At 41.7% G+C, this 9,921-nt stretch overlaps 1 long non-coding RNA gene across 1 annotated transcript; it reads right to left on the minus strand.

Moving 5' to 3' along the window:
- Positions 1-1,296: 1,296 nt before the first annotated feature.
- LOC144761127 (uncharacterized) lies at positions 1,297-1,744 on the minus strand. The gene is made up of 3 exons (XR_013595608.1): positions 1,666-1,744; positions 1,470-1,579; positions 1,297-1,384 (listed from the first exon to the last, which is right to left on the minus strand). It is a non-coding gene; the product is annotated as an uncharacterized LOC144761127 (long non-coding RNA).
- Between the last annotated feature and the right edge of the window lie 8,177 nt (positions 1,745-9,921).

A 9,921-nucleotide genomic window follows, 5' to 3' on the forward strand; every position in this document is an offset into this window, starting at 1 on the left:
ATTTTATTCAATTGCTCTTCACTAAAGCCAAAGGTCTTTAGTGTATCCATTCAGAGATTGGATGAAAGGACTTTTTTTGTTTTATTAGAGGACAAAACTTGTGAGTCTACACAAAAACCTATCTCTCCAGCCCAAGGCTGTTCTTTCAAATAAATAAGAGAGAGAGTATCCCCACTATCACCAGGGAACAGGGTACAATGACAACTAGGTCAAAGGGAAATCCCTGGGTATGCACTATAGCACTATAGCAACTATTTACTATATTGCTGTATAGGTTCTAACCATTCATACGGCCATTCATTCTAGCATTCTGGCACGGGCAGAATTCTCCCACGGGGGGGAACAATAGGTAAAGAGTTCCACACTAAAAAGTGAACGTTCACAGTCTGTTTATTTTTTATAAAATAAAAAAAAACCTCTGGTTACACAAAATTACACAGAAATTGATTAAAAATCCAAAGAAAAATTCTTTGAACAAGTACAGTAAAATTTAAACAAATAAATAACAGTTCATTGCACAAGGAAAACAATATCACAACCAATAAAAATTATGCAACACAGGAGAAAAATAATCATCACAAGTACAATACAAAGACAGATAAATCCTATTCACAAACCCCCTAACACTGTGGCCTTAGGACACTCCTGCCACTTTTTGAATCCACTGGCACTTTCTTAGATACTGGTGGTATAGTAGACAGTATTAAAAATACATTAACATCTGTTACTCCCTTGGCCTTGTTTGGATTTGGTAACAAATGCGTCGACGCGTTTCGGTGTTATACTACTCGATGTTGTAACACCTTCATCAGAACCTGCCGTCTCTTTGGGGTCACCGGCTTGTGGATGTATATTTAAAAGTCTCTGTGGGGATATACCGAGAAAGAAACAATATCAATCTTCTGGGGGCATATTACAGAACACCTGTTCTTCAGCGTCTTAGTTATTGTCCCCCATTACAACAAACACCCCTAATGCTTACTCTCGTGGAGGGTGGGGTTTTATACAGGCTATACCACCTGTTTAATCAATTTATGGTTTTGAACAGATATTTTTCATCAGGTATATAGCTGATCAGACAATCGCACTCTCATTCTATATAGGGTTCATATTACAACCATTTTGTTCGCCCTTTGTAATTCACATGACTCTTGTGGTATTCGGTTTTGCCCTCCGTTTCTTTTTAGTGTGGAAACATAGGGGGGCTAGAAGGTATGTAGTTACCCTTATACTCATTATATCATTCACACTACTACCCTCTTATTGGACTACCACTCATCATGATGTCACTCTTACCCCATTCCTCTTGTGGCCAAACCCCTGGGGAGAAAACAGCCGTCTGTGCACCTTCTCCGGACTAAAGCTGTAGATTGTTTTGATGTACCTGTGGGGTGAGAATTAAGTTTCATTGATTTTTCCTGGCTGCTTTATTATGATTTAAGGGATCATTTCTCCTTGCCTCTATTTACCTAAGGGGTGATGCCACTTCCCAGAGTAAGTGAGTCTTTCTTCTGTGTAATGATCAGGTTGATTTAGATACCCTCCATGAATCGAATTCCTTTTAAAATTAGGAAGATATCTGTGTAGGCAAACAAATCTTAAATTAGCCATTGTCCCTGTATAGTTATCTGCCTGTTTTTATAGACAGGTTTCCTTGTTTCTTACCTTTGTAAAAATTAAAAAGTTCTCATGAACGGGCATATGAGAATTGTTTTCTCTCGCTTAGGAACTGGATATGTCCTGTAGGCAAAGACGGATACTGTGAGTTTATGATCCTTCAAGGTTCTAATTCTAGTCTTTTACTGTTTGATGCCATTAAATGGTACTGGTTTTAATGTCTTTTAGCCTAATACGAACCTAACAGTCCTGTTTTCTCGTTATATGTCCCTCCTTAAAGTTGCAGACCTTATTGTTAAACTAGTCCGCACTAAGTTTGCTCAATTCCCTTCATCCGATTTGGGCAGACTGTCTAAATAAATCTTTTACGATTTTTGATGCTGCATAGCCTGTCTTTGGGGACAATATTTATCTACTCAATAGCATACTAAAGTATCTTATATTACCGCTGCATTTTCACTTCCCTTTTTGGATTTTACCCTTCAAGTTTTTAGCCTTTCTAATTACATTAGTATTACCCGGAACTTTCCGAGTCATTTAAAAGGGTTTTCCTGCCTACGATCTTGAACCCTCTCCTTCATTAGAGCTTCGGGAACCCTTAATAGAAACCTCCCGCCTCTGCTCACCTGTTCACGAGTTATGAAGTGCCTCTGCCGTGTTCTTCTGCCTTCATGGACACACGCTGTAAGCGTGTTGTTTATATAATGCGGGCGATTTCACAATTGCGCTCAGCTGTGATGCGCGCATGCCTAGTTCTGTTTGTCATGGAGCTCTAATATCAGCGCCATCTTGGTGTGGTGTGTGGTATCATTTAACGACGTGGGAGACATTTATAGTTTACCCTTTTATGTTCTATTGTGCACTCCTATTTTTATTGTTTAATCTATTGTTATATTTATATTTGTTACTGCAAGAAGATTGTTTTTTCTAAAATCACTTTTACGTGATTTTTGCTCAATTTTTAGTTCCGACCGTATTGAGTGCATTCTGCGAGCAGTTTTTCAATAGCGTTCCGCTGTAGATCGCGCATGTCTATTTCTGTTTGTTGTGTACCTCCAATGTCGGCGCCCTCTTAGTATTTTATACGGAATTGGAATCATATGTTGTCTATTCTATTGCCTTCTAGTGTGTGGTTCTATTTTCATTGTTTTATTATAGTATTAACTGTTGTAAGGTGATTGATAGTTCTAAAATAGCATTTTTATTATTTCCGCTTACTTTTTTACTTTTTTTCTGGTCATAGAAGACATGCTTATTGGACCCACAGGGAATTCGGGTAGAATTCACCTGACAGTATACAGTTTAATATGGTTATTTTACATATGTGCTCTACTGTGGGGTTCTATATAGGAGCTCCCATATTTTTTTGGGGTCATAAATCTTGGTGCTCAGGATGGGCTCGAACTGGTCTTCACTGTTCGAGCAGGTAACATACAGTAGGGAGTGTCCCCTTGTGATGTTTTTATCCGTCTAGTCCTCTTATTCAGTATCCTCCATTGTAAACTTTTATTTTGTATAATATTTAGTGTATTTTACAGGTCCACCGCATATATTCTTAACTCTTATAAATCTATTTTTATCATGCTCATTTTGTTGGTCATTATATATATTCCTTTGTCCGTTCTTATGATAGAGCAAGATTTCGCATCGCGACTTGCTCGAGTCAAGAACCTCAAAATTTGTTATTATCCCGTAATACCAATTGTATGTTTTACTAATATTCATTATATGTTGATATGCGTGTGAATTAGTGAAGCTTGCCTATGTGTTTTACTAATACAAATAATCCTTGTCCATAAAAATGGCCGCTGATTGTATTTCTGCTTCTGCGCATGCGTCAGGCATAGTCATGTGTTGTGACGCAGTCACATTTTTGGTGGGAAAGGGTGCGCATGCGTAATAGCCACAAAATGGCAGCGCTTACTAGTAAAACGTGATGAAGCTTACCCCGCTGCTCTCGTGATTTTGTTCGTTGCACTCACACATTAATGCATAGTATATTTTTATGATGATGAACGTGAAGTACAAAATTATGACATGTAATACCTTCATTTATTTCTATGTACTAATTTGTTTTCGCTTACTTTTCATGTATCCTCGGCACTGAGGGGTGAATGGGGATGGGGAGTCCATCTTGGAGGGCAGATCCGCGCATGAGCAGATGCAGTAAAATGGCATTGAAACCAAGCCAAAGAAGGTTGTTGGCAGAGCCTGCATGGGAACGTGCACCTTCACCCAGCCAGAAGCATCTAGATTGTACTATATTGTAATACATTGTATAAGTTTTCATTGTATTCCGTGCGACTTCTCGTGGGAACCCCAATCTTGCTAGGCGGCACCCAAAAATGTAAATAGGGCCTTAGAATAGTCTGTTCTGATTGGTGTGTTAACCAAAGCCTACCTTAGGACCAATCGAAATTGAGGATTTCTGAGACTTTGCAACATTGGGGGGTGGTACACTGCCCCAAAACAGTATATCTACCCTGGGTTCACCTAGGGAATTTGTCCGACTTGTCTGAATAGCTGACCTGTCACTGACCCAACGCACTCAATAGGTGACTTGATACAGAGCTGCTGCGGAGCACTCTATCCGAAATTTGACCATAGACTCTGGAGATTTTACTGAACCTTAAGTGCTGGCGGAGCACTTTGCTGGGGAATTCGCTGACCCTATCGGGGTCCTGACTGATAGCTGCAGAGAGGGTGGAGCGCTGGCGTTGCTTCCAAACTGCGGGTGCTGGTCGTATCCTGGTGGTCCTGTCCTAATCCTAATCTGGGTTTCCTGTCCTGTCTTGGGGTGTCCATTCTGCACCTGCGGTTCCATTGAGGGTTATCTTTCCTTGAGGGTTTTCCTGTCCTTAACTGACCCGTGGCCAGGGTTGGTTTTCACACCAGTCTAGGTAAATATTGCTCTGAAATTCTTAAAACTGCACCTTTCTATTTTTCTGTCTTTGCTTCAATAAAGACATACCTTTGCACGTGAATAATTTTCCATGCTTTCTCCCGCAACCATTGCATTTCATAAACTCATTTACATTTGATTTCATAGCGTGTTCCTATGTTACCCTACCTTTTAGAAATCATCTTCTGCATTGCAGTTTGCAATTTCCTGTTATGGTCTCTGATTTTCTCTCGTAAAACTGACTCAAGTAACTTAGATTTATAGCGTGTTCACTTTGCCCTTATCGTAGTTTTCCTTTTCTCTTAGCGTGTTCCCTGTCGCACTAGTTTTATAAAACTCAATGATTTCCCTCTTAGTTCTCTTATATAGTTATGTACTCTTCGCAAATTTGATTTTAGACTGTCTCCTCGTAGTGGAGTATGTATATGTAAGTGATTGAATTTGAGATAAAACTTTCAAAACTTCTAGTTGTCCGTGGTCATTTCATGAAAAGTAAAGTCATATGTTGAATAGTATATTTTGCTGCCTTTCCTTTTACAGCTAGCTCCCTGATCCATTGTGGTCATAGGTACCCGTAGCGGTGGATGGTAAGTCGGGTACACTAGGAAAACGGTAGAAAGGGTTCTACAAATTATTGGTAGTAGATTGTGAGGTCATCCGATCAATGTATTTAGTGATTTGAAATATATGGGCCCGAAGCCGGAAGTGGCGAAAATTATTGGTTGGGTGACCCGCGATCTCTATCAGTAATTTTCTGGTAGCAGAGGATGGTTAGGGACTAGTTAAAGATTAGGTAGGACTAGTTAAGTTAGCTAGGTTGGACGCTGCTAGTTCAAATGACAAACTGCTGCTAAAAGTAAAAGTGTTTCTCTGGATTGATCACCCACGGGAAATGCCTTGCTTTGGAATATTATGAAATGTTTTAAATTGTTTTTCTTATTATTGTACTGATATATGTATTAACCCATTCGTTCGTAATTGTTTCATGTTGTTAGGAATCCCCGGGGAATTGAATAGCGAATGGTGAATAGAATCCATTCGCGTTGAGGTCACCTGCTCTTAGGAAAGTTGGTGCAGGTTAGGCAGAACTGGAAGCACTAACTAGGGCTTTTCTGAATGTATGATTGAATAAATGTTAGCAACGAGGTTCGTTGGCAAAATTCCTATTGTGGCGTAACCTAGTCAGGGTCACATCGGAAGAGTAGCGGGTTCATCGGAGCTTGCGTGAAAGCAAAGGGGTTCGCGGGGGAAACCTTAGTCTCAGATATATCCTGGAGAAGTGGATGAGGCTAGGGAAGTAGCAGGTTCTCCAATGCTAGAGTGAAGGGTAGGCAGAAGAGATCTATCCGCAGTGAGTGAAAAGTAAATGGAAGTAGTTTACTTGTAGTGAAACAAATTCTTTCCTGTCTAGACACTTGAGCACGGTGGCGAATGTGTATTCGTTGTGAATTAATAAAGTACTAAGCACCTTAGAAAGAAAGAAAGTTTCCGTTACCTTGTGAAGGAGGGAGTCAGACGCGAAGCAGTTCTGACGTCACTCGGAGCCGCGCTGGGATTGGTAGACGCAGCGGGCGGGTAGCGAAGCTGGAATTGTAAAGGAGGGGTGAGCGCCGGAGCGTGGGAACTGTCTCACGAAGGGGCCGCGCACCCATTGGTCGAGATTATTTGAACTCGTGCATTTCATTGGTCGCACGAAAATAAAAGACGCATTTAGATTGAAAGTAATTTGTAAACAAAAGACAAGCGTAGGAATCGTATGTGGCACTCGTACAGACCGCATACTAGACCCGATCCGAGAGATTTGGGATTTGTGAGAGATCAGTTTAAAGGCATAAAGCACGACATTATGTACGGAAACAAGAGAAAACTGTCCCTTGTAAATAAGGTGAAGAATTATTTCAAGAAGGACAAGCCAATTAAAACTAGAGAAGGTGTTGTCATTCCGCCACCAAATACTCCCGCATCTTTTATGATGTTCGATAAAGGGTACAATACCTGTATATGGTTGGAAAATTGGGTGGAATACACGAAAGATGACGGAGTATTGGCTTTTCCGTTAGAAGGGACATTTAACAGCAGAATTTTATTTAATTTGAGAACCAGAATGAATGATTTACATCCCAGACCTAGATTGACGCAGTATGAAGCACTAGAGGAATGGGAAATCGAGGCTTTTGAAAGAGACAAGCCCCGAATGGATAAAGGGTTGACTAAATTTTATCCGAAGTTGAAGCAGGAAACCCGAGCTAAGAAAATGAAACAGTGGAGGCAGAGTATGATTGTAGAGGGACTGTTTCCAATGATGCCAGCGGATGGTCCTCCAGGGGGGGAGAAGAGAGCAGAAAAATGTAAACACTGGGTGCCCCTGGGAGAGTCGGATGATGAATTATTAGATGACATATGTATGAGAAGTCCGCCTCCTTATAATGAAGGACACCGTCCTTCCAGTGCAGGAGATATTTCCCGAAGACTTCCTCCCCAGGAGGAGGCCAGGTCTGCAAGCATGGGAGGGGGTTACCCAATACCTCCCTATACCGAGAGTCTAGGACCCGTAGATACAAGAGAGATTTACCCCAGAATGCCAGCTGGTGGGGAGGCAGGATATTCACGCGAAAGAGATTTTTGTTCACTACCTCTCTATGGAGGTGAGGCGAGACCCTCTAGTTCAGGAATGTCGTTCTTACCACCTCAGTGCGAGGAAGGACCCAGATCCCTAGGCACAGGAAGTTTGTTCCCCAGACCAAATTATGGTGAAGGACCGAGCGAGACACATCCCACTGCCCCGAGTTGTGCTCCCACTCTAACACCGCAGGTGTTGCACGATAAATCTTTAAGCAGGTTATTGGAAGAAAAGGAGCGAGAGGCTTTAACAAAACAGAGAGCTGAGATAATTCAGAAAATTTCTCAGTTAAATACAAGTCCTGAAGCATTGACCATCCCAGTAACTATCGGACCGGTGGTTCCGTTGTACGGGGATCATCAAGGGAGCCCGAAAACTCCAGTAATTACTCCTGTCATAGCACAGCCCAGACCAGAGCCCTTAATTGTAGACGACCAGACAAGTGAATGTGAGTCTGAGGTCTCACTACTGGATTTGCCCATTAGGAGCACAGGAAAAGGAATGCAGAAAAGACATAATCCTTTTTACACAAAGGAAATTCAGATGGAAACGACTTCAGGTACCAGGAATGTCACGTTGGTGACTCCTGAAGAAATTGAAAGGTGGAGTCAAGAATTAGAAAAACGGGTTCCTCAGTCAAAACCTTTAGATATCTGCAAACTGAGAATAGAGATAGAAGAACTATTGGCTGGAAATGTAGGATTGGACAGATTAAATACATACTCTGAAGAAGAGTTACTGTTCATTTGTAAAAATCTCACCCGAAGTGTCAGAGTACTTCACGAAAAATTGACAGACACAGCTGCTAGCATGGGAATAGATATATCGAAATCGAAACCTTTGCAGAAACCATACAGAGCAGATTTCTCGGACAAAGATTTGGAAAACTTGAATGTGTCAGGGAAAAAAGCACAGGTCAAATAACTATTGTCAGTGTTGCAGAAATGGGGAGACGTGGAAAAATGGAAAGCTAGATGGGCTAAGAAAAGGGATGAGGCCAGATCTAAGCAGGTAACTCCCGAATTCGCACTAAGAGAAGCTGAAAGGCCAGAACAGCTATGCCCTATGAGAGAAGTGCCAGGGGGAAAATACGTGCATGTCCCATGGTCCCGACAGGATATCGTATCCTTTACTAATGACTTCCCAAAATTGCGAGAGAAGCCCGTGGATTGGTACAGGCAGGTAGAAAGATTCGTAAAAGTGCAGAAATGTCTATGGAAGGACCTGGATGGGTTCTTCGACATAGTGGTCCCTGTAAACCTGTGGACAGAGTGTAAGATAGCTATAGCCTGGCCTAGTGAGGAATACCCGAGAGATGAAAAGACAGGGGAACCATCAAAAGAAGTGATGAGAAAATATGAACAAGTAATTCAGCATTTGAAATTAAAAGTGCCCGCAAAAGAAACTGATTGGACCAAAATAGATAGAACGACGCAGGAAAGGGATGAGACAGTGCACTCCTTTTATGAAAGGCTGTTGCAGGTGTTCAAAACATATAGTGGTATAGATAACATCGAGATGAAGGACATGACACATTTCATTTACAGGTTTGTAAACGGTTTAAGACCCGAAATTTGTCAGTGGATAAAGGATAATAAAATTTGTTGGCAATCCAAAAAGATGGATGAGGTCCTACGGTACGCAAAGTACTGTGAGGATGAGATGGCAGAAAAGAAAAAGGCCCTGAAGGAAAAGGTGATGTGGGCTCAAGTAAAGCTCGCAGAACAGCAGGAAAAGCAGCTGAGTAAATTAAATAAAAATACTCAGAACCAAGGTCCTGGGGGTGGGAATGGAGGAAAGCCCCGACCTAAAATGAACAGAGAAGAAGCCAAAAAGAAATTTCCCTGCCACCAGTGCGGAGAAATTGGACATTGGCGAGACGAGTGTCCGTATTTACAAGGTGATAATGCCCAAACACCTGATTTAATTCCACAGACGCAGAATGAAAAACAAAGAAAGACCCAGCAACAGGTAAAAACGATTCAAGTGCCCCGAGCACCTAAACCTATTTTTAAGGGGAAATCACCGCAGGGTGACGACGTAGAGATCTGGGGAGGTGATGAGAACAGAAATGCAGCAACTTCGCAGTATTTACTGAATGATACTTTTTTCTGTGATGACCAGTATTGACGGGGCCTGAGAGGGGAGGACGAGGAGTGTGTACTTGGCGCCTCCTTGCCAGTAGACCAGTCAGGGCCATACATTGAAGGAAAGGTTGATGGAAATGATGTCACCTTTCTGTTGGACACTGGTGCTACACGTTCTACTGTGAGAACAGTGGACGTTCCAAACCTACCCCTCTCGGGAGAAGCAATCCAAGTAGTAGGAGTATCTAATCAATTGATTAGTACACCTGTTACCGAGCCCATGGAGATCACAATTGGAAATTTTAAACAAATGCATAGATTTGTAGTTTGTGACACTAGTCCGGTAAACTTACTGGGACGTGATTTGCTGTGCAAAATGAATTGTACCATCTTTTGCACACCAAAGGGCGTCGAAATTCAGACCCCAGATGAAGATGGCATCTATAAATTAATGTTAATCAGACCTGACTCAGAAATAAAGCGAATGACTTTACAGGACTTACCTGAAGAACTCCAGCAGACAGTGAAACAAGAAGTGTGGGACTTTACAGGGAAGGATGTAGGATTAATGAAAAACGTAGACCCCATACAAATAGCCATGAAAGAAAATGCAGTATACCCCAACACTAAGCCTTACAAGATGAGTGCCGAAGTGAGAGCAGGTGTTGCCATTGAAGTACAGAAATTGCTAGAAG

The sequence above is a fragment of the Lissotriton helveticus genome, chromosome 5_2 (assembly GCF_964261635.1).
Source record: "Lissotriton helveticus chromosome 5_2, aLisHel1.1, whole genome shotgun sequence".
NCBI lineage: Eukaryota > Metazoa > Chordata > Amphibia > Caudata > Salamandridae > Lissotriton > Lissotriton helveticus.